General features: G+C 41.8%; 2 pseudogenes; both read left to right on the plus strand.

Annotated features, from left to right (window-relative positions):
- The first annotated feature begins 1,137 nt into the window (after nt 1–1,137).
- LOC147992595 (uncharacterized) lies at nt 1,138–5,138 on the plus strand (annotated as a pseudogene).
- Nucleotides 5,139–5,213: 75 nt separating this feature from the next.
- The window catches only part of LOC125538755 (uncharacterized), a 29,360-nt pseudogene continuing 10,058 nt past the window's right edge, over nt 5,214–24,515 (plus strand).

The raw sequence follows: 24,515 nt of genomic DNA on the forward strand, positions 1-24,515 counted from the left end.
CGTTCCCCTCGCACGTGCACATACAGGACAACCAAATCCCTAGCTCGATCTATTCGTTCCCCACGCACCCTGCCAGTGCTCCCGCCGGTCGATCCCACGCTGTCCCACTGCCGCCCCATGCCGTCCCACCGCCGCCCCACGTCGCCCTTCCTCTGTAGCACCGCTCCACCATCGCCCCACGCCGCCCTCCCTCTACGGCGCCGCTCCACCGCCGCCCTCCCTCTGTAGCGCCGCCCCACGCCGTCCTGCCCCGTCAACGTCGCCCAACGCCGTCCTGTCTCTCCACCGCCGGCCCCATGCCCTAGTTCTCTCTCTCTCTAGGCGCCTCTCTCCAACCAGCAGTAGGCGTGTGAGCATCTTGGGAAGCGGAAAGCCACCCTCCCTGGACTGACCTCCCCCATCTCCACCATCCAGCTCTCAAAGATACGCAGCGGCAGCGGCAATGGTCGATGTGGCTGAGGTACAACTCTTCCCTCTCTGTCTTTACCTCCCTCCCCCCTTCCCCCTCTCTCTTTAGGCTTTGTTGTGAGAGTGGGCTGGTGGGGAACAGGGAGCTCCGGCAGTAGGGAACGGCTACACCTCTTGCTTTTCTTCTCCAGTTTGATGTGTACTGCAGCTAGTCTGATTGTGAGATACTATGCAGGCAGAAAATGTGCTAATCAATGAACAAAGTAGAAGCTTGGTGGTAGCAATATGAACTAATTCTAGAAGTTGAGCTGTTGTGTGCAAATTTTGTTTTTTTTCATTGCAGTTCTGGCCTTTAATTCCACTATCCCGATAGAAAGGAATTTGTAGTCATCGGTATCGAGTTTTCTTGTCTAGATGATCTGAAGACAAATGAAGAAGAGTTTAGCTATAAAGTTAATACACAAAAAGAGCGCTGAGGAGCTAAATATTGTCATGCATATGGATTGACCTTGCCAACAGTATGTATTACTTCATTAAAAAGCATCATCTTTACTTTTAGGATCATGTTTCCTTTTAAAACATGCAACTCGGACATACATCCAAAAAACTGGAGTCTCTGAAAACATACAACTTAACTGACCTAATGTTATACCTAAATTTTAGTAACATAAATTTTAAACTTGAGTTTCTCTTTTGTTTACTGAAGTAGATTTTGAAGTGAAAGAAAACATGGCAGAGAGCTGTAAATATATAAAGCACATCATCTCAAAAGTTGTAGTCTACTTGTTCATCTGTCTTGTTTTTTCTACAGGTAACATAGAGGAGCACTGCTGGTAACATTGAGCCGACAAAGAGAAGATGTAGAATATTTGCTGCAACCACTAGGTGAGTTTCTCTTCCACACTCGAGTCCAGAGGCTCTCCATATGTGTGGATGTCATGAATATGTAGAGATGCCTCCTCATGTTTGACACTGACTTTTATATTGTCTAATTATTTTGGTTATTAGGATTCTTGCTGCCAACGACTCAGCTTCCAGCAGCGGTGCAGCGATCCCCCTCCCGTGCTTGTCGCTGCATCCTCCACCAGTTGGTGAGTCAACCACAGCTTTGATCCATTTTATTTATGGTCGTATCTGCCTTTATTGTGTGTACTACCACTGAATTGGTTCTATGATTCTTTGTTTCTTTTCTGCGCCATTTATTTACAGTACTTAAATTGATTCCTTGCATTCTCTAGTTTTGATATTATTTGTTCAGGATTTAGTGTTGACTTGGTAGTAACCAGTTGTGAAGCTAAGATACCATGGATAAAGGTTGGATGAATGGGCCTCTATGCATTTAATAAATCATCGGTTGAGAATAAAATCTTATGTCCTTGCAAAAACTATGTGAACTCGTACTGGAGAGACGAGTCTGAAGTCCGTGAGCACCTGGTATGCGAGGGATTTGTAGATGGCTACAAACAGTGGATGTTTCATGGAGAACGTGTCTCTTCTTCTTCCATTCCTCCAAATCTAGATGAGGGTGACGATAGGGATGAGGGCGATGAGATATCTGATTTGCTAAGAGATCTTGCTGCTGGTTTGGATAAAGGGGGAGATCTTGAAGATGATAGTGGTTTAGATCAGGATGATTCTTTTCTAGAATCTCTCCACAAACTTGAAGCTGATTCTAGACAAGAGCTATATCCAGGCTGTAAGAATTTCTCAAAGCTTCGTTTCCTAGTGAGACTTCTTCACAACAAACTGCTTGGAGGGTGGTCTGATAGAAGTTATGATCTGCTGTTAGATCTACTAAAAGATGCTTACGCTCAGTCCGCAATACCCAAAAACTCCAATGAAGCTAAAAAAACTAGTCAAATGCCTAGGACTTGGGTATGTTAATATCCATGCATGTGAAAATGATTGCATTCTATTTTGGAAGAACAATGCCAATTCATGCCCAGAATGTAAGGCTTCAAGATGGAAATCTGAAAGGAAGAGTGCAGATGGGAAACATGTCCACAAGGTTCCTAAGAAGGTTCTTCGTTACTTCCCAATAAAGAAGAGGCTTCAAAGGTTGTTTGTGTGTTCCAGAACTGTGGCTCTCACAAGATGGCATGCAGAAGAGCGCACACAAAATGGCTTGATTAGGCATCCTAAAGATTCCCTCCTTTGGAAAGATTTTGATGAAAAAAAATAAAGAGTTTGCAAAAGACAGCAGAAATCTTAAGCTTGTAGTATGTGCCGATGGTTTTAATCCATTTAGATCCATGAATCTCAGCTATAACATTTGGCCAGTATTATTTATTCCTTATAACTTTCCACCCTAGATGATTATGAAGCAATCAAATTTCATCCTATCACTGTTGATTCCTGGCAGAAATTCTCCTGGTAGTGATATTGATGTCTATCTTGAGCCACTAGTTTATGATATGGCAGATATGTTTCTTGATGGTGTTAGGACCTATCATGCTTCAACTGGAGAGTATTTTCAGTTGCATGCTGCCATAATATGCACAATTATGGATAAACCGGGTCTTGGGTCTTTGGTTGCATGTGCTTCCTTTGGAGAAGGAGCTTGCCCTGAATGCCACTCTCAATTATGTTCTCTTAGGCTAAAAAATGGTAGCAAGACTTGCTATATGGGGCATCGTAGGTTCTTACGTGGAGATCACCCCTTGAGGTATGATACATGCACATTTGGTGACATAGAATGTGGGATAGCACCCGTTCCACTTTCCGGTAGGCAAATCTTAGAGCTGACAGAAAATATGCAAACCAAGTTTGGGAAGGATCCTATAACAAAGAAGCCTAGAACTAAGAAACGCAAGAACGGGGATCCACTGATCATTTGGAAAAGAAAGTCTATTTGGTTTAAACTACCATATTGGAAGGATTTGAAGATGCATCATAACTTTGATATCATGCACATAGAAAAAAATGTGTGTGAGAACATAGTTAACACTTTGTTGGCAGTCAATGGAAAAACCAAGGATAATATTAATTCTCGATATGACCTTCAAGCACTCAATATTAGAAAGGATCTTCAACCTATTGATCTTGATGATGATGAAGTTTTTTTTCCTCCGGCACCTTACACAATGGAATCTGATCAGCAGAGGACATTTTGCAAAGTATTTAAAAATGCCATGTTTCCTAATGGTTATGCATCTAACATACGCCGTAATGTGCATGTTAAGGAGAAAAGGATAACTGGGCTAAAGAGCCATGACAACCATGTCCTTTTGCAAGACTTGCTGCCACTTGCAGTGAGAAGAACATTACCAGAAAGAGTGAGTGCGGTACTGATTTGTGTGAGCACATTTTTCAAGCGAATGTACTCATAGGTTATTCGCATAAGTGACATGCAAGGTTGCAGCATGAAATAGCTGAGACCTTGAGCCTTTTTGAGGCCATATTCCTCCCATCATTTTTTGATATTATGGTGCATTTGATGGTTCATCTTCCAGCACAAGCAATGATAGCTGGTCCAGTACATTTTCGCAGCATGTGGGCTGTAGAGAGGTATATAGGAAAGCTCAAGGGACATGTCCACACCAGAAGTCATGTGGAAGGATCAATTGCAGAGGGCTATTTGTTTGATGAGAGCTGGACATTTTGCTCACACTATTTGGATGATGAGAGTCAGTTGAATCGAGCTAGGAATGATGGAGGTTTGGATATGGAAGTTGATGATACAACTCCTTTCTTCCACAACATTGGTCAAGGGCTGGCTGGCAAGTGCATGGTGATGTTAGATAACTAAACTTGGCTGCAAGCCCACAGATACGTCTTGTTCAATTATGACAACATAGAACCATACCTAGAGTAAGATATCCCTACTATGTATTGCTATTAGGTTATTTCTCTCCTCCTTGTCAATTGATAAATATAACCTATATGCAGCAAACATATGGATTACCTTTCTTCTATTGGTGTTCGAAGTCATCGAGAAGTCAAGCGTGTGCATTACGAGACCTTTCATGAGTTGTTTAAATTGCACGTAAGTGGGCATGTGACTGTCAACCTATAAGACATATAATTCCATCCCATTGTAGAGTAACAATAGCATTTCACAATCACAGGTGACAGAAATGGGCGATGAAGCACCTCATGAGATAAAAATATTAGCTAAAGAGCCAAACTTGGTTGCTATGAAGTATAGTAGCTACACTATAAATGGGGTAGACTTTCATACACAATCATATGATGAGGGCCGCTCATTTCAGAGTAGTGGAGTAGCTCTTGTTGCACAAACCACATCCTTTGCAAAAGGAAAAGGTGACAATATTAGTGTAAGAAACAAGACCTATTATGGCATTATAAAGGAAATTCTTGAGTTGAATTATCAACATAAAGGGAAAGTAGTGTTGTTCAAATGTGACTGGGTTGATAATCATGGAGAAGATGAATGGGTGCAAATTGATCAGTTTGGAATCACTTCTGTGAATTTCAAGCATTTGTTCAATACCGGTGAGAAAATATCAGACGAGCCCTTCATATTAGACACACAAGCAACTCAAGTTTACTATGTTGAAGATCCCATTGATGCTGAGTGGTCTACTGTTGTTGTTCCATCATTATATGACATAGAAGAATCTAAAGATGACAACGGTAATGTTTTACGTGTGACGTTGCCTGATCCATGTGCTGCTATACGTGTGAGTGTTGCGGATGGATGCATTGGTTCTGCTAGGACAGATATAGATAGAATAGTTCTTAAAGCACGTGATATTGAAAAAAAGTAAGTGTTGTGTATGATCCTCTAATGTTTTGTATTTTCAGCGATGTACTCACATAGTGTGTCTTTTGCAGGAGGAAAAATGGCAAGCGCAAACGGAAGAGCTAAAGATGGTGGGGTCATGGAGGAACAACTGAAAGCGGTAGAGTATGAACTACCGAGAAGCAAGTGTTGGGTTTTGTAGTAATTTCAAAAAAATTCCTACGCTCAGGCAAGATCGTAGTGATGCATAGCAACGAGAGGAGAGAGTATGATCTACGTACCCTTGTAGATCGACAACGGAAGCGTTTGGTTGATGTAGTCGTACGTCTCCACGGCCCGACCGATCAAGCACCGAAACTGCGGCACCTCCGAGTTCTAGCACACGTTCAGCTCGATGACGATCCCCGGACTCCGATCCAGCAAAGTGTCGGGGAAGAGTTCCGTCAGCATGACGGCGTGGTGACGATCTTGATGTACTACTGCAGCAGGGCTTCGCATAAGCACCGCTACAATATTATCGAGGACTATGGTGGAAGGGGGCACCGCACACGGCTAAGAATATGATCACGTGGATCAAATTGTCTCTCTGGGGTGCCCCTGCCTCCGTATATAAAGGCTCAAGGGGGGTGCGGTCGGCCTAGGAGAGGCACGCCAGGAGGAGTCCTACTCCCTCTGGGAGTAGGATCCCCCCCCCCCCAATCCTAGTTGGAATAGGATTCGCGGAGGGGGGAAAAGAGAGAGGGGGGCTGGCCCCATCTCCTTGTCCTATTCGGACCAAGGGAGGGGAGGGGCACGCGGACCATCTTGGGATGCTCCTTCTCTTTTCCACTAAGGCCCACTTAGGCCCATATAGCTCCCGGGGGGTTCCGGTAACCTCCCGGTACTCCGGAAAAATCCCGATTTCACCCGGAACACTTCCGATATCCAAACATAGGCTTGCAATATATCAATCTTTATGTCTCGACCATTTCGAGACTCCTCGTCATGTCCGTGATCACATCCGGGAGTCCGAACAACCTTCGGTACATCAAATGCATAAACTCATAATATAACTGTCATCGTAACCTTAAGCGTGCGGACCCTACGGGTTCGAGAACAATGTAGACATGACCGAGACACGTCTCCGGTCAATAACCAATAGCGGAACCTGGATGCTCATATTGGCTCCTACATATTCTACGAAGATCTTTTATCGGTCAGACCGCACAACAACATACGTTGTTCCCTTTGTCATCGGTATGTTACTTGCCTGAGATTCGATCGTCGGTATCCCATACCTAGTTCAATCTCGTTACTGGCAAGTCTCTTTACTCGTTCTGTAATACATCATCCCGCAACTAACTCATTAGTTGCAATGCTTGCAAGGCTTAAGTGATGGCATTACCGAGAGGGCCCAGAGATACCTCTCCGACAATCGGAGTGACAAATCCTAATCTTGAAATACGCCAACCCAACATGTACCTTTGGAGACACCTGTAGAGCTCCTTTATAATCACCCAGTTACGTTGTGACGTTTGGTAGCACACAAAGTGTTCCTCTGGCAAACGGGAGTTGCATAATCTCATAGTCATAGGAACATGTATAAGTCATGAAGAAAGCAATAGCAACATACTAAACGATCAGGTGCTAAGCTAATGGAATGGGTCATGTCAATCAGATCATTCAACTAATGATGTGATCCTGTTAATCAAATGACAACTCTTTGTCCATGGTTAGGAAACATAACCATCTTTGATTAACAAGCTAGTCTAGTAGAGGCATACTAGTGACACTCTGTTTGTCTATGTATTCACACATGTATTATGTTTCCGGTTAATACAATTTCTAGCATGAATAATAAACTTTTATCATGATATAAGGAAATAAATAATAACTTTATTATTGCCTCTAGGGCATATTTCTTTCAGTCTCCCACTTGCACTAGAGTCAATAATCTAGATTACATAGTAATGATTCTAACACCCATGGAGCCTTGGTGCTGATCATGTTTTGCTCGTGGAAGAGGCTTTGTCAACGGGTCTGCAACATTCAGATCCGTATGTATCTTGCAAATCCCTATGTCTCCCACCTGGACTAGATCCCGGATGGAATTCAAGCGTCTCTTGATGTGCTTGGTTCTCTTGTGAAATCTGGATTCCTTCGCCAAGGCAATTGCACCAGTATTGTCACAAAAGATTTTTCATTGGACCCGATGCACTAGGTACGACACCTAGATCGGATATGAACTCCTTCATCCAGAATCCTTCATTTGCTGCTTCCGAAGCAGCTATGTATTCCGCTTCACACGTAGATCCCGCCACGACGCTTTGTTTAGAACTGCACCAACTGACAGCTCCACCATTTAATGTAAACACATATCCGGTTTGCGATTTAGAATCGTCCGGATCAGTGTCAAAGCTTGCATCAATGTAACCGTTTACGATGAGCTCTTTGTCACCTCCATATACGAGAAACATATCCTGAGTCCTTTTCAGGTACTTCAGGATGTTCTTGACCGCTGTCCAGTGATCCACTCCTGGATTACTTTGGTACCTCCCTGCTAGACTTATAGCAAGGCACACATCAGGTCTGGTACACAGAATTGCATACATGATATAGCCTATGGCTGAAGCATAGGGAACATCTTGCATCTCCTCTCTATCTTCTGCAGTGGTCGGGCATTGAGTCCGACTCAACTTCACACCTTGTAACACAGGCAAGAACCCTTTCTTTGCTTGATCCATTTTGAACTTTTTCAAAATCTTGTCAAGGTATGTGCTTTGTGAAAGTCCAATTAAGCGTCTTGATCTATCTCTATAGATCTTTATGCCTAATATGTAAGCAGCTTCACCGAGGTCTTTCATTGAAAAACTTTTATTCAAGTATCCCTTTATGCTATCCAGAAATTCTATATCATTTCCGATCAGTAATATGTCATCCACATATAATATCAGAAATGCTACAGAGCTCCCACTCAGTTTCTTGTAAATACAGGCTTCTCCAAAAGTCTGTATAAAACCAAATGCTTTGATCACACTATCAAAGCGTTTATTCCAACTCCGAGAGGCTTGCACCAGTCCATAAATGGATCGCTGGAGCTTGCACACTTTGTTAGCTCCCTTTGGATCGACAAAACCCTCCGGTTGCATCATATACAACTCTTCTTCCAGAAATCCATTTAGGAATGCAGTTTTGACATCCATCTGCCAAATTTCATAATCATAAAATGCGGCAATTGCTAACATGATTCGGACAAACTTAAGCATCGCTACGGGTGAGAAGGTCTCATCGTAGTCAATCCCTTGAACTTGCTGAAACCCTTTTGCGACAAGTCGAGCTTTGTAGACAGTAATATTACCATCGGCGTCAGTCTTCTTCTTGAAGATCCATTTATTCTCAATTGCTTGCCGATCATTGGGCAAGTCAACCAAAGTCCATACTTTGTTCTCATACATGGATCCCATCTCAGATTTCATGGCTTCAAGCCATTTTGCGGAATCTGGGCTCACCATCGCTTCTTCATAGTTCGTAGGTTCATCATGATCTAGTAGCATGACTTCCAGAACAGGATTACCGTACCACTCTGGTGCGGATCTTACTCTGGTTGATCTACGAGGTTCAGTAGTATCTTGTTCTGAAGTTTCATGATCATTATCATTAGCTTCCTCACTAATTGGTGTAGGTGTCACAGAAACAGTTTTCTGTGATGCACTACTTTCCAATAAGGGAGCAGGTACAGTTACCTCGTCAAGTTCTACTTTCCTCCCACTCACTTCTTTCGAGAGAAACTCCTTCTCTAGAAAGTTTCTGAACTTAGCAACAAAAGTCTTGCCTTCGGATCTGTGATAGAAGGTGTATCCAATAGTCTCCTTTGGATATCCTATGAAGACACATTTCTCCGATTTGGGTTCGAGCTTATCAGGTTGAAGCTTTTTCACATAAGCATCGCAGCCCCAAACTTTCAGAAACGACAACTTTGGCTTCTTGCCAAACCATAGTTCATAAGGTGTCGTCTCAACGGATTTTGATGGTGCCCTATTTAACGTGAATGCGGCCGTCTCCAAAGCATAACCCCAAAACGATAGCGGTAAATCAGTAAGAGACATCATAGATCGCACCATATCTAGTAAAGTACGATTACGACGTTCGGACACACCATTACGCTGTGGTGTTCCGGGTGGCGTGAGTTGCGAAACTATTCCGCATTGTTTCAAATGTACACCAAACTCGTAACTCAAATATTCTCCTCCACGATCAGATCATAGAAACTTTATTTTCTTGTTACGATGATTTTCAACTTCACTCTGAAATTCTTTGAACTTTTCAAATGTCTCAGACTTATGTTTCATTAAGTAGATATACCCATATCTGCTTAAGTCATCTGTGAAGGTGAGAAAATAACGATATCCGCCACGAGCCTCAATATTCATCGGACCACATACATCTGTATGTATGATTTCCAACAAATCTGTTGCTCTCTCCATAGTACCGGAGAACGGTGTTTTAGTCATCTTGCCCATGAGGCACGGTTCGCAAGTACCAAGTGATTCATAATCAAGTGGTTCCAAAAGTCCATCAGTATGGAGTTTCTTCATGCGCTTTACACCGATATGACCTAAACGGCAGTGCCACAAATAAGTTGCACTATCATTATCAACTCTGCATCTTTTGGTTTCAACATTATGAATATGTGTGTTACTACTATCGAGATTTAATAAGAACAGACCACTCTTCAAGGGTGCATGACCATAAAAGATATTACTCATATAAATAGAACAACCATTATTCTCTGATTTAAATGAATAACCGTCTCGCATCAAACAAGATCCAGATATAATGTTCATGCTTAACACTGGCACCAAATAACAATTATTTAGGTCTAATATTAATCCCGAAGGTAGATGTAGAGGTAGCGTGCCGACTGCGATCACATCGACTTTGGAACCGTTTCCCACGCGCATCGTCACCTCATCCTTAGCCAATCTTCGCTTAATCCGTAGTCCCTATTTCGAGTTGCAAATATTAGCAACAGAACTAGTATCAAATACCCAGGTGCTATTGCGAGCATTAGTAAGGTACACATCAATAACATGTATATCACATATACCTTTGTTCACCTTGCCATCCTTCTTATCTGCCAAATACTTGGGGCAGTTCCGCTTCCAGTAACCAGTCTGCTTGCAGTAGAAGCACTCAGTTTCAGGCTTAGGTCCAGACTTGGGTTTCTTCTCTTGAGCAGCAACTTGCTTGCTGTTCTTCTTGAAGTTCCCCTTCTTCTTTCCTTTGCCCTTTTTCTTGAAACTAGTGGTCTTGTTGACCATCAACACTTGATGCTCCTTTTTGATTTCTACCTCCGCAGCTTTTAGCATTGCGAAGAGCTCGGGAATAGTCTTATTCATCCCTTGCATATTATAGTTCATCACAAAGCTCTTGTAGCTTGGTGGCAGTGATTGGAGAATTCAGTCAATGACGCAATCATCTGGAAGATGAACTCCCATTTGAATCAAGTGATTATTATACCCAGACATTTTGAGTATATGCTCACTGACAGAACTGTTCTCCTCCATCTTGCAGCTATAGAACTTATTGGAGACTCCATATCTCTCAATCCGGGCATTTGCTTGAAATATTAACTTCAACTCCTGGAACATCTCATATGCTCCATGACGTTCAAAACGTCGTTGAAGTCCCGGTTCTAAGCCGTAAAGCATGGCACACTGAACTATCGAGTAGTCATCAGCTTTGCTCTGCCAGACGTTCACAACATCTGGTGTTGCTCCAGCAGCAGGCCTGGCACCCAGCGGTGCTTCCAGGACGTAATTCTTCTGTGCAGCAATGAGGATAATCCTCAAGTTATGGACCCAGTCCATGTAATTGCTACCATCATCTTTCAACTTTGCTTTCTCAAGGAACACATTAAAATTCAACGGAACAACAGCACGGGCCATTTATCTACAATCATACATAAACAAGCAAGATACTATCAGGTACTAAGTTCATGATAAATTTAGGTTCAATTAATCATATTACTTAAAGAACTCCCACTTAGATAGATATCCCTCTAATCCTCTAAGTGATTATGTGATCCAAATCAACTAAACCATGTCCGATCATCACGTGAGATGGAGTAGTTTCATTGGTGAACATCACTATGTTGATCATATCTACTATATGATTCACGCTCGACCTTTCGGTCTCCGTGTTCCGAGGCCATATCTGTATATGCTTGGCTCGTCAAGTATAACCTGAGTATTCCGCGTGTGCAACTGTTTTGCACCCGTTGTATTTGAACGTAGAGCCTATCACACCCGATCATCACGTGGTGTCTCAGCACGAAGAACTTTCGCAATGGTGCATACTCAGGGAGAACACTTCTTGATAATTTAGTGAGAGATCATCTTATAATGCTACCGTCAATCAAAGCAAGATAAGATTCATAAAAGATAAACATCACATGCAATCAATATAAGTGATATGATATGGCCGTCATCATCTTGTGCTTGTGATCTCCATCTCCGAAGCACCGTCATGATCACCATCGTCACCGGCGCGACACCTTGATCTCCATCGTAGCATCGTTGTCGTCTCGCCAATCTTATGCTTCCACGACTATCGCTACCGCTTAGTGATAAAGTAAAGCATTACAGCGCGATTGCATTGCATACAATAAAGCGACAACCATATGGCTCCTGCCAGTTGCCGATAACTCGGTTACAAAACATGATCATCTCATACAATAAAATTTAGCATCATGTCTTGACCATATCACATCACAACATGCCCTGCAAAAACAAGTTAGATGTCCTCTACTTTGTTGTTGCATGTTTTACGTGGCTGCTACGGGCTTAAGCAAGAACCAATCTTACCTACGCATCAAAGCCACAACGATAGTTTGTCAAGTTGGTGCTGTTTTAACCTTCGCAAGGACCGGGCGTAGCCACACTTGGTTCAACTAAAGTTGGAGAAACTGTCACCCGCAAGCCACCTATGTGCAAAGCACGTCGGGAGAACCGGTCTCGCGTAAGCGTACGCGTAATGTCGGTCCGGGCCGCTTCGTCCAACAATACCGCCGAACCAAAGTATGTCATGCTGGTAAGCAGTATGACTTATATCGCCCACAACTCACTTGTGTTCTACTCGTGCATATAACATCAACATATAAAACCTAGGCTCGGATGCCACTGTTGGGTTTCGTAGTAATTTCAAAAAATTTCCTACGCTCACGCAAGATCATAGTGATGCATAGCAACGAGAGGAGAGAGTATGATCTACGTACCCTTGTAGATCAACAACGGAAGCGTTTGGTTGATGTAGTCGTACGTCTCCACGGCCCGACCGATCAAGCACCGAAACTACGGCACCTCCGAGTTCTAGCACACGTTCAGCTCGATGACGATCCCCGGACTCCGATCCAGCAAAGTGTCGGGGAAGAGTTCCATCAGCACGACGGCGTGGTGACGATCTTGATGTACTACTGCGGCAGGGCTTCACCTAAGCACCGCTACAATATTATCGAGGACTATGGTGGAAGGGGGCACCGCACACGGCTAAGAATATGATCACGTGGATCAACTTGTCTCTCTGGGGTGCCCCTGCCTCCGTATATAAAGGCTCAAGGGGGGGGTGCGGCCGGCCTAGGAGAGGCGCGCCAGGAGGAGTCCTACTCTCTCTGGGAGTAGGATTCCCCCCCCCCCCCCAAATCCTAGTTGGAATAGGATTCGCGGAGGGGGGAAAAGAGAGAGGGGGGCCGGCCCCCTCTCCTTGTCCTATTCGGACCAAGGGAGGGGAGGGGCGCGCGGCCCATCTTGGGCTGCTCCTTCTCTTTTCCACTAAGGCCCACTTAGGCCCATATAGCTCCCGGGGGGTTCCGGTAACCTCCCGGTACTCCGGAAAAATCCCGATTTCACCCGGAACACTTCCGATATCCAAACATAGGCTTCCAATATATCAATCTTTATGTCTCGACCATTTCGAGACTCCTCGTCATGTCCGTGATCACATCCGGGACTCCGAACAACCTTCAATACATCAAAATGCATAAACTCATAATATAACTGTCATCGTAACCTTAAGCGTGCGGACCGTACGGGTTCGAGAACAATGTAGACATGACCGAGACACGTCTCCGGTCAATAACCAATAGCGGAACCTGGATGCTCATATTGGCTCCTACATATTCTACGAAGATCTTTTATCGGTCAGACCGCACAACAACATACGTTGTTCGCTTTGTCATCGGTATGTTACTTGCCCGAGATTCGATCGTCGGTATCCCATACCTAGTTCAATCTCGTTACCGGCAAGTCTCTTTACTCGTTCTATAATACATCATCCCGCAACTAACTCATTAGTTGCAATGCTTGCAAGGCTTAAGTGATGTGCATTACCAGAGGGCCCAGAGATACCTCTCCGACAATCAGAGTGACAAATCCTAATCTCGAAATACGCCAACCCAACATGTACCTTTGGAGACACCTGTAGAGCTCCTTTATAATCACCCAGTTACGTTGTGACGTTTGGTAGCACACAAAGTGTTCCTCTGGAAAACGGGAGTTGCATAATCTCATAGTCATAGGAACATGTATAAGTCATGAAGAAAGCAATAGCAACATACTAAACGATCGGGTGCTAAGCTAATGGAATGGATCATGTCAATCAGATCATTCAACTAATGATGTGATCCTGTTAATCAAATGACAACTCTTCATCCATGGTTAGGAAACATAACCATCTTTGATTAACAAGCTAGTCTAGTAGAGGCATACTAGTGACACTCTGTTTTTCTATGTATTCACACATGTATTATGTTTCCGGTTAATACAATTTCTAGCATGAATAATAAACTTTTATCATGATATAAGGAAATAAATAATGAATTTATTATTGCCTCTAGGGCATATTTCCTTCAGCAAGACCATTGAACAGGATGATAAACGGCTAGCAGCGGTATGAACAACAAGAGCTTCTATGAAGGAAGATATGGAAGCGAACCAAGCCCCCAAAAAGAAAAGAAAGGTATGTAGCTTCCATCGCATTCATGTTCTACCTGAAGGAAGCAAATGTAGCTTGCAACACTAGCCTATATATCTATGCAGGCACCCTCCAGCGCACCTGTAAGCGCGAATGAAGGACGTGTTTTGAGGTCTAGGGTATCAAAAGATCAAGATCATGTTGATCCTGAGCATCAGCCTTCCAAAGGTAGCCTAATGTCACTTGCTAGAATTGTTCATATTCTAACCTAATGTCACTTGCTAGAATTGTTCATATTCTAACCTAATGTCACTTGCTAGAATTGTTGTATGACTATGTTAATTTTCTTGCATGAAGAGATTACTCATGAGCTTGATGGTGATGGTAGTCAAAAGAAAGGTGGAAGAAAATTACTCGAAAGGCTAACATATATGCAAGGCTGAATCAACCCAAAATCCATATTCCACTTAATGGGGATGGACAGCCTGTTGGGCCAGATGCAACCGAATTTGCTAATTTCATTGGTACTTTGGTGAGGAAGCATATACCACCTGCAGAGTTAGATTGGCGAGATGTTGATGTAGAGAAAAAGTTGTTAGTGTGGGAGACCTTGAAGGTAGAAATGAGCATAATTTATAACTTACACACTCTTTTTTAAAGCCATCTAACTGAGTGTCCTGTTTTCTCTCATTTTAATAGGCATTTTATGAGCTGGACTCAACTGCTTTGAGCTTTGTTATCAACACTTCACACATAAAATGGAAGGATTGGAAGTCAGATTTAAAGAGGTACAAGTTTGATGCTACACTCACTGATGCACAACTTATGAAAAGACGTGACAGCAGAATTAGTGAAGCTGACTGGAAGACCCTTATTACTTATTGGAGATCTTCTGCATTTGAAGTAAGTCATCCTGCTAATCAAAACTGTAGTATATCTTTGCAGCACACTCTGTAATGGACATAGATAAACAAATATGCATGTAATGATTTGATACGTCTCCAACATATCTACTTTTCCAAACACTTTTGCCCTTGTTTTGGACTCTAACTTGCATGATTTGAATGAAACTAACCCGGACTGACGCTGTTTTCAGCAGAACTGCCATGATGTTGTTTTATGTGTAGAAAAGAAAAGTTCTCGGAATGACCTGGAAATCCACGGAGGCACTTTTTGGAATTAATAAGAATTTCTGGGCGAAAGAAATAACCAAGGGGGCCAGGGCCTGTCCACGAGACAGGGCCCCCCCTATAGGGCGCGCCCCCTATCTCGTGGGCCCCCTGGACCTCCACCGACCTCAACCCCAACTCAATATATTCACGTTCGGGGAGAAAAAAATCAAGGAGAAAGTTTCATCGTGTTTTACGACACGGAGTCGCCGCCAAGCCCTAATCTCTCTCGGGAGGGATGATCTGGAGTCCGTTCGGGGCTCCAGAGAGGGGGACTCGTTGCCGTCGTCATCATCAACCATCTTCCATCACCAATTTCATGATGCTCACCGCCGTGCGTGAGTAATTCCATCGTAGGCTTGCTGGACGGTGATGGGTTGGATGAGATTTACCATGTAATCAAGTTAGTTTTGTTAGGGTTTGATCCCTAGTATCCACTATGTTCTGAGATTGATGTTGCTATGACTTTGCTATGCTTAATGCTTGTCACTAGGGCCCGAGTGCCATGATTTCAGATCTGAACCTATTATGTTTTCATGAATATATGTGAGTTCTTGATCCTATCTTGCAAGTCTATTGTCACCTACTATGTGTTATGATCCGGCAACCCCGAAGTGATAATAATCGGGACCACTCCTGGTGATGACCATAGTTTGAGGAGTTCATGTATTCACTATGTGCTAATGCTTTGTTCCGGTTCTCTATTAAAAGGAGGCCTTAATATCCCTTAGTTTCCAATAGGACCCCACTGCCACGGGAGGGTAGGACAAAAGATGTCATGCAAGTTCTTTTCCATAAGCACGTATGACTATATACGGAATACATGCCTACATTACATTGATGAATTGGAGCTAGTTCTGTGTCACCCTATGTTATAGCTATTACATGAGGAATCGCATCCAGCATAATTATCCATCACTGATCCATTGCCTACGAGCTTTTCACATATTGTTCTTCGCTTATTTACTTTTCATTTGCTACTGTTACAACTACTACAAAAACCCCAAAACAATTATCTTTACTTCTGCTACCGTTACCTTTATTATCATACCACTTTTGCTATTAAATACTTTGCTGCAGATACTAAGTTATCCAGGTGTGGCTGAATTGACAACTCAACTGCTAATACTCAAGAATATTCTTTGGCTCCCCTTGTGTTGAATAAATAAATTTGGGTTGAATACTTTACCCTCGAAAGCTGTTGCGATCCCCTACACTTGTGGGTTATCAATACTAATTTCTGGCGCCGTTGCCGGGGATCATAGCTCTATTCTCTGAGTCACTTGGGATTTATATCTGTTGATCACTATGAAGAACTTGAAAGACGACAGAACTACTATTTTGCCCTCAACTACGAGGGGAGGTAAGGAACTGCCATCTAGCTCTGCACAAGATTCTCCTTCCGTTATTAGTAAACTTGCGACACCTAAACCTGCTACTGCTATGAATTCTGATATGTCGCATGTTATTTATGATGCCACTTCTACTATGGATGATGAAACTACTTCTGTGCGTGATACTACTTTGCTATTAGGTGAATTTCTTGATGAACAACTTGCTAGAGTTAGGGGGAATGAAATTACTGAAGATCCTATTATTGATGATAGTGATGATGAAGGTTCTCCCAATGATTATGTATTGCCTGTTGTTCCTAATGGTTATGTTATGAATGAAGAAGCTGCTAGGGAAATCTTTGCTTGCAATGATAGATATGATCTTAAGAAATTATTAGCTAAATGGAAGCAACAGTCTCTTAATGCTAGAATGAAACCCGATCCTGCTTTTGCTACTTCACCTATCTGTGTTACTGATAAGGATTATGAATTCTCTGTTGATCCTAAAATTATTACTTTAGTTGAATCTGATCCTTTTTATGGCCCTGAATCTGAAACTGTTGTGGCACATCTTACCAAGTTAAATGACATAGCCACCCTGTTTACTCATGATGAGAAGTCTCGCTATTATTATATCCTTAAGATATTTCCGTTCTCATTAAAGGGTGATGCTAAGACTTGGTACAATTCTCTTGCTCCTGGTTGTGTGCGTAGTCCCCAGGATATGATTTATTACTTCTCTACTAAATATTTCCCTGCTCATAAGAAACAAGCTGCCTTGCGGGAAATATATAATTTTGTGCAAATTAAAGAAGAGAGTCTCCCACAAGCTTGGGGGAGGCTTCTCCGATTACTTAATGCTTTGCCTGATCATCCTCTCAAGAAAAATGAAATACTTGATATCTTTTATAATGGACTAACCGATGCTTCCAAGGACTACTTGGATAGTTGTGCTGGTTATGTTTTCAGGGAAAGAACAGTCAACGAAGCTGAAATACTATTGAATAATATGTTGACTAATGAAAATAATGGGACTCTTCCTGAGCCAATTCCTGAACCTATTGAGCCAACTCCTGAGCCGATTCCTAAACCCACTCCGAAGAAGAGAGGTGTTTTATTTCTCAGTCCTGAAGATATGCAACAGGCAAAGAAATCAATGAAAGAAAAAGGTATTAAAGCTGAAGATGTTAAGAATTTACCACCTATTGAAGAAATACATGATCTTAATGTACCGCCTGTTGAAGAACCACATTGTCTTGATAACCCGACACAGGTAGTAAAGGTAAATTCTCTCTATAGATATGATAAAGTTGAAATCCCCTCTACTAAATTTCATAGCCCATGTTTAGATGAATTTGATAACTTTATGGCTAGACAAGAAAGTTTTAATGCTTATCTTGGTAGAGAGTTAAATAATAATGCTTTCGAGATAGGACGCGTGTGCGATAATCTGGCTAGAGTTAAAGATGAACTCAAACTCGTTAGCAAATATGCTTCTATGGTTGCTACTCAAGCTGAGAAAGTACTTAAAGCTCAAAATGATTTGCTTGATGAATTAAATAATAAAAATGACTTTGCTGTTAGGGTGGCTACTAGAACTGGTAGAATGACTCAGGAACCTTTGTATCCTGAAGGCCACCCTAGGAGAATCGAGCAAGATTCTCAAAGAAATAATTTAGAGGCACCTAGTTCTTCTAAAAAGAAGAAAAAGAAAAACAATAGAACTTTGCATGCTTCAAGTGAACCTACTGTAGACACACCTAAGAATCCCAATGATATTTATATCTGTGATGCTGAAACACAATCAGGTGATGAACATGAACCTAGTGATAATGTTAATGATAATGTTCATGTTGATGCTCAACCTAGCAAAAACGATGAAGTAGAGATTGAACCTGCTGTTGATCTTGGTGACCCACAATCAAAGAATCAATGTTATGATAAGAGATATTTTGTTGCTAGGAAGCACGGTAGAGAAAGAGAACCATGGGTTCAGAAACCCATTCCCTTTCCTCCTAAACCATCCAAAACAAAGGATGATGAGGACTTTGAACGCTTTGCTGAAAATGATTAGACCTATTTTCTTACGTATGCGCTTAACTGATATGCTCAATGTAAATCCTTATGCTAAGTATATGAAGGATATCATTACAAATAAAAGAAAGATACCGAAAGCTGAAATTTCCACCATGCTTGCTAATTACACTTTTAAGGGTGGAGTACCAAAGAAACTTGGAGATCCGGGTGTACCAACTATACCATGCTCTATTAAAAGAAATTATGTTAGAACTGCTTTATGTGATCTTGGAGCCAGTGTTAGTGTTATGCCTCTCTCTTTATATCGTAGACTTGAATTTAATAAGTTGACACCTACTGAAATATCTTTGCAAATGGCTGATAAATCAACTGCTATACCTGTCGGTATTTGTGAGGATGTGCCTGTTGTAGTTGCAAATGTCACTATCTTAACAGACTTTGTTATTCTTCATATTCCCGAGGACGATAGTATGTCTATTATCCTTGGTAGACCTTTTCTTAATACTGTAGGGGCTGTTATTGATTGCAAGAAAGGAAATGTCACTTTTCATGTTAATGGTAATGAGTATACGGTACACTTTCCGAGGAAACAATCTCAAGTTCATAGCATCAATTCTATTGGAAAAGTTCCAACTATCATTATTGGAGGTTTTGAATTTCCTCTCCCTACTATCAAGAAAAAGTATGATATTCTTATTGTTGGGGATTTTCATATCCCCGTTGAGGTAACTTAGTGTCATTCGAAATTTCTCCGATTCCGTGTTATTCGGAATGAGTTTGTTAACAAGACTTGATCAACATTGTTAGTGGATTCATTTTGATGATCATGAGATGGATGAAACTAGAAGGCACAACCTTCTGTACCCTCTTTTTAATTTCTGTTATTTAGAATAAATAAAGCAAAAATAGTATTATCTGTCTGTTTTCTGAATTATCCATGCATTAAAAAATATCCTGAAAATAAAAGTGCTCCAAATGCCCTGCAAATTCAGTATGATTTTTTCTGGAATATTTGAGGATTTTAGGCACTGAAATCACTACAGGAGGGGCAAGCACCAGGCCACGAGAGTGGAGGGCGCCTCCCCTATAGGGCGCGCCCCCCTGTCTCGTGGGCCCCTGGTGCCCCCCTCCACTTATGCCAGCACCCACACACTTCATCTTCTACCCAAAAAAATCCCCATCCAGCTCAAGAACGAGTTCTAGCTCATTTTGCTGCGATTTTCGATCTCCTTGCTCAAAGCCCCATTTACAAAACTATTTTGGGAGATTGTTGCTTGGTATGTGACTCCTCCATTTGTCCAATTAGTTTTTGTTCTAGTGCTTTATTCATTGCAAATTTTTGCTGCATAGGTGACCATGTTCTTGAGCTTGCATGTTAAATTTTTGAGGTCCCAAGTAATTCTAATGCATGATATAGGCTCTAGGCACTTGTAGGAGTAGTTGCTATCAATCTTGTTTAGTTTTATTCACTTTTATTTTGAAGTTCCTAAAATTTTAGAAATTTTCAGAAAAAGAATTATGTTTAGAAGAATGTACCAAGGTGGTTCCTTGGCAAAGAAAGGGCCAAGGATTGCTATACGTGAGCAAGATGTTGAATTGCCGAGGGACGTGGATGTACGAGCTTGTGAGTGGCCATCCGATGATTTTATGGTCGAAGCATGCTTCAAGGAGGAATTTGACGCGTATGTGCGTAATGCCGAGCTGGAGGACTTCTTACAAGATAAGTGTCCGCAGTACTATCAGTTGACTGATTCCTTTGTGCGGAGGTTCCAATATAACTGTGCATGTAATTCTCCTAGTGTCATGTTTGATATTTATGATACATCTTATACCATGGATTCAGAGGATTTTACAACGGCCTGCAAACTCCCGCAGTGGGGTAATATTAATGATCCTCACAAATCTGAATTTAGAGATTTTCTTGCTAGTATTACTATGGGAGAATCTAGGGACATAGCACAAGCTACCATAGTGAGCATTCATTTTCCTGCTATGCATTATTTTGCTCTCTTTATTGGTAGATGCATTAATGGTAATGGCGAAGCATGTCACATGTGTGTCCCTGATCTGTGTGTCCTCAAGAGTATTGTGTTAGGTTATAAAGGTTATAACTTGGGGGCAATAGTTGTACGTAGGTTGCAGAATAATAGTAGAAAGGGAAATTTATTTGGAGGAATTTATGCAACCCGTGTGGCTAATTATCTTAATATAGCCCCACGAGAGGGGCATATGGTTTTACCTCCTGTTTATTTGGATAAATAAGCTATGTTCAATCATCAATTTCTTGCGAGGAATGAACAATTCCTCCATTATCGACTAATCTATGACAGACGCAACGTCGTCCCTGTTACTCTTCCTGCTCCCTACCTTTTTGATTATCAGGCAAAAGGAAGATATGTTGTCACCAGGGAGGAAGCAGCTAAACACGAGAGGGGAGCGGAGGCAGCTCGCCAACGTGCTGCAGCTCAGGAGGCGGTTGCCGCTGCATCTCCATACAACCCCAGTTTCACTTATGGATATCAGCCAGGCGGTCCTTGGTATTAGACCAACTTAGGCCAAAAGCCTAAGCTTGGGGGAGTGCGTATTTCTCACCGACTTTACATTCATGTTCACACACTAGTCGTCAGTGCTCATACTCTTTCATTGTATTATCCATGTTAGTTTAATTTTCTTTTTCTAGTTTTCTTCTTGTGTGTTTGATAAATCTTAAGAAAAAACCAAAAAAATTAGTTAGTTTAATTCCATGCGTGTAGTAGTATTAAAATGAAAACCCAAAAAGATTTCTTATTCTTCTTCTTACTTGTTGGGAGCTTTCCCGTGTAAATAGTTTTATTTTATTTCTTTCTTTTGAGGGTCGAGAAGACTATATTGAAAATGTTTAGTGGCTCTCATATGCATGATTGTTTATTTAACTTAGAGCCCATATTATCCTGTCTTCTCTCTTGAGTTGAATGCTTGCAGACTCCAGCTCAGTCCAATGCACGTGCACTCTTATTATTTTACACATCGTTCGGTTGTGCAAGTGAAAGGCAATAATGACGATACATGATGGACTTATTGGGATGAGAAAAGCTAGTATGAACTCGACCTCTCTTGTTCTTGTAAATATGATGAGTTCATCATTTCTGAGTCAGCTTATTATGAAGTAAACATATTTGCAATGACATTTAGATATTATAGTTGCTTGTGCCATGCTTGATTAGCTATGAGTTATAATGGTTTACCTTGCGTGCCAACATGCTATTAGAATGATTATGATGTGATATGATGGGATGTTATCCTCCTTTGAATGAATTGAGTGACTCGACTTGGCACATGTTCACGCATGTAGTTGAATCAAATCAACATAGCATTCATGATATTTATGTTCATGGTGGATTATATCCTACCCATGCTTGTATTCGGTGTGAATTAATTTTAATGCATGTTTACGACTGTTGTCGCTCTCTCAGTTGGTCGCTTCCCAGTATTTTGCTAACCTTCACTTGTACTAAGTAGGAATTCTACTTGTGCATCCAACTCCTTAAACCCCAAAGTTATTCCATATGAGTCCACCATACCTTCCTGTATGTGGTATTTACCTGCCGTTCCAAGTAAATTTGTATGTGCCAAACTCCAAACCTTCAAATGAAATTTTGTTTTGTATGCTCGAGCAACTCATGTTACAACTAGGGCTGCCTATATCTTCCATGCTAGGTGGGTTATTCTCAAGAGGAGTGGACTCCGCTCCTCATTCACGAGAAAGGGCCGGTAACCGGGATGCCCAGTCCCATGATATAAAAAGAGCAAAGCAAATCAAAATAATTAAACAAAACTCCCCAGGGTTGTTGTTAGTTGGAGGCACTCGTTGTTTCGAGCAAGCCATGGATTGATGCTTGTTGGTGGTTGGGGGAGTATAAACCTTTACCATTCTGTTTGGGAACTACCTATAATGCATGTAGTATGGAAGATACATCCATCTCATAGTTGTTGCGTTGACAGTGAAAGTATGCCGCTCAAAATGTTATTCAATCTCTATTTTAAAATCGAGCTCTGGCACCTCTACAAATCCCTGCTTCCCTCTGCGAAGGGCCTATCCATTTACTTTTATGTTGAGTCATCACCCTTCTTATTAAAAAGCACCCGCTGGAGAGCACACTGTCATTTGCATTCATTACTATTGGTTTATATTGGGTATGACTTGACTGGATCTCTTTTACCATGAATTACAATGTTATTCAGTCCTTGATCTTTAAAGGTGCTCTGCATTTATGTTTTGCGGTCTCAGAAATGGCTAGCGAGATACCATTTGTTATATCATGTTATGATTATTTTGAGAAAGTGTTGTCATCCGAGTTTTATTATTATGGCTCGCTAGCTGATTATGCTATTGATATGAGTAATTGTGAGACCTAAGTGTTATTGTGAGTATGGTTAGTTCATAATATTTGCTGAAACTTGAATGCTGGCTTTTCATGTTTACAACAACAAGAGCAAATAGAGTTTGTAAAAGTTTTCCTTAATCACTTTCAATTTATCAACTGAATTGCTTGAGGACAAGCAAAGGTTTAAGCTTGGGGGAGTTGATACGTCTCCAACGTATCTACTTTTCCAAACACTTTTGCCCTTGTTTTGGACTCTAACTTGCATGATTTGAACGAAACTAACCCGGCTGACGCTGTTTTCAGCAGAACTGTCATGATGTTGTTTTATGTGTAGAAAAGAAAAGTTCTTGGAATGACCTGGAAATCCACGGAGGCACTTTTTGGAATTAATAAGAATTTCTGGGCGAAAGAAATACACCAGGGGGCCCAGGGCCTGTCCACGAGACAGGGGGCGCGCCCCCCCTATAGGGCGCGCCCCCCTATCTCATGGCCCCCCTGGACCTCCACCGACCTCAACTCCAACTCCATATATTCACGTTCGGGGAGAAAAAAAATCAAGGAGAAAGTTCCATCGCGTTTTACGACAGGGAGCCGCCGCCAAGCCCTAATTTCTCTCGGGAGGGCTGATCCGGAGTCCGTTCGGCGCTCCGGAGAGGGGGATTCATCGCCGTCGTTATCATCAACCATCCTCCATCACCAATTTCATGATTCTCACCGTCGTGCGTGAGTAATTCCATCGTAGGCTTGCTGGATGGTGATGGGTTGGATGAGATTTACCTTGTAATCAAGTTAGTTTTGTTAGGGTTTGATCCCTAGTATCCACTATGTTTTGAGATTGATGTTGCTATGACTTTGCTATGCTTAATGCTTGTCACTAGGGCCCGAGTGCCATAATTTCAGATCTGAACCTATTGTGTTTTCATGAATATATGTGTGTTCTTGATCCTATCTTGTAAGTCTATAGTCACCTATTATGTGTTATGATCCGACAACCCCGAAGTGACAATAATCGGGATACTTCTCGGTGATGACCGTAGTTTGAGGAGTTCATGTATTCACTATGTGCTAATGCTTTGTTCCGGTTCTCTATTAAAATGAGGCCTTAATACCCCTTAGTTTCCGCTAGGACCCTGCTGCCACGGGAGAGTAGGACAAAAGATGTCATGCAAGTTCTTTTCCATAAGCACGTATGACTATTTATGGAATACATGCCTACATTACATTGATGAATTGGAGCTAGTTCTGTGTCACCCTATGTTATACCTATTACATGAGGAATCGCATCCGGCATAATTATCATCACTTATCCATTGCCTACGAGCTTTTCACATATTGTTCTTCGCTTATTTACTTTTCCGTTGCTACTGTTGCAACTACTACAAAAACCCAAAAACAATTATCTTTACTTTTGCTACCATTACCTTTATTATCATACCACTTTTGCTACTAAATACTTTGCTGCAGATACTAAGTTATCCAGGTGTGGTTGAATTGACAACTCAACTGCTAATACTCAAGAATATTCTTTGGCTCCCCTTGTGTCGAATCA

This window comes from Triticum urartu, chromosome 1A, assembly GCF_056163025.1.
Source record: "Triticum urartu cultivar PI428250 chromosome 1A, HENAU_Tu73, whole genome shotgun sequence".
In the NCBI taxonomy this organism is placed as follows: Eukaryota; Viridiplantae; Streptophyta; class Magnoliopsida; order Poales; family Poaceae; genus Triticum; species Triticum urartu.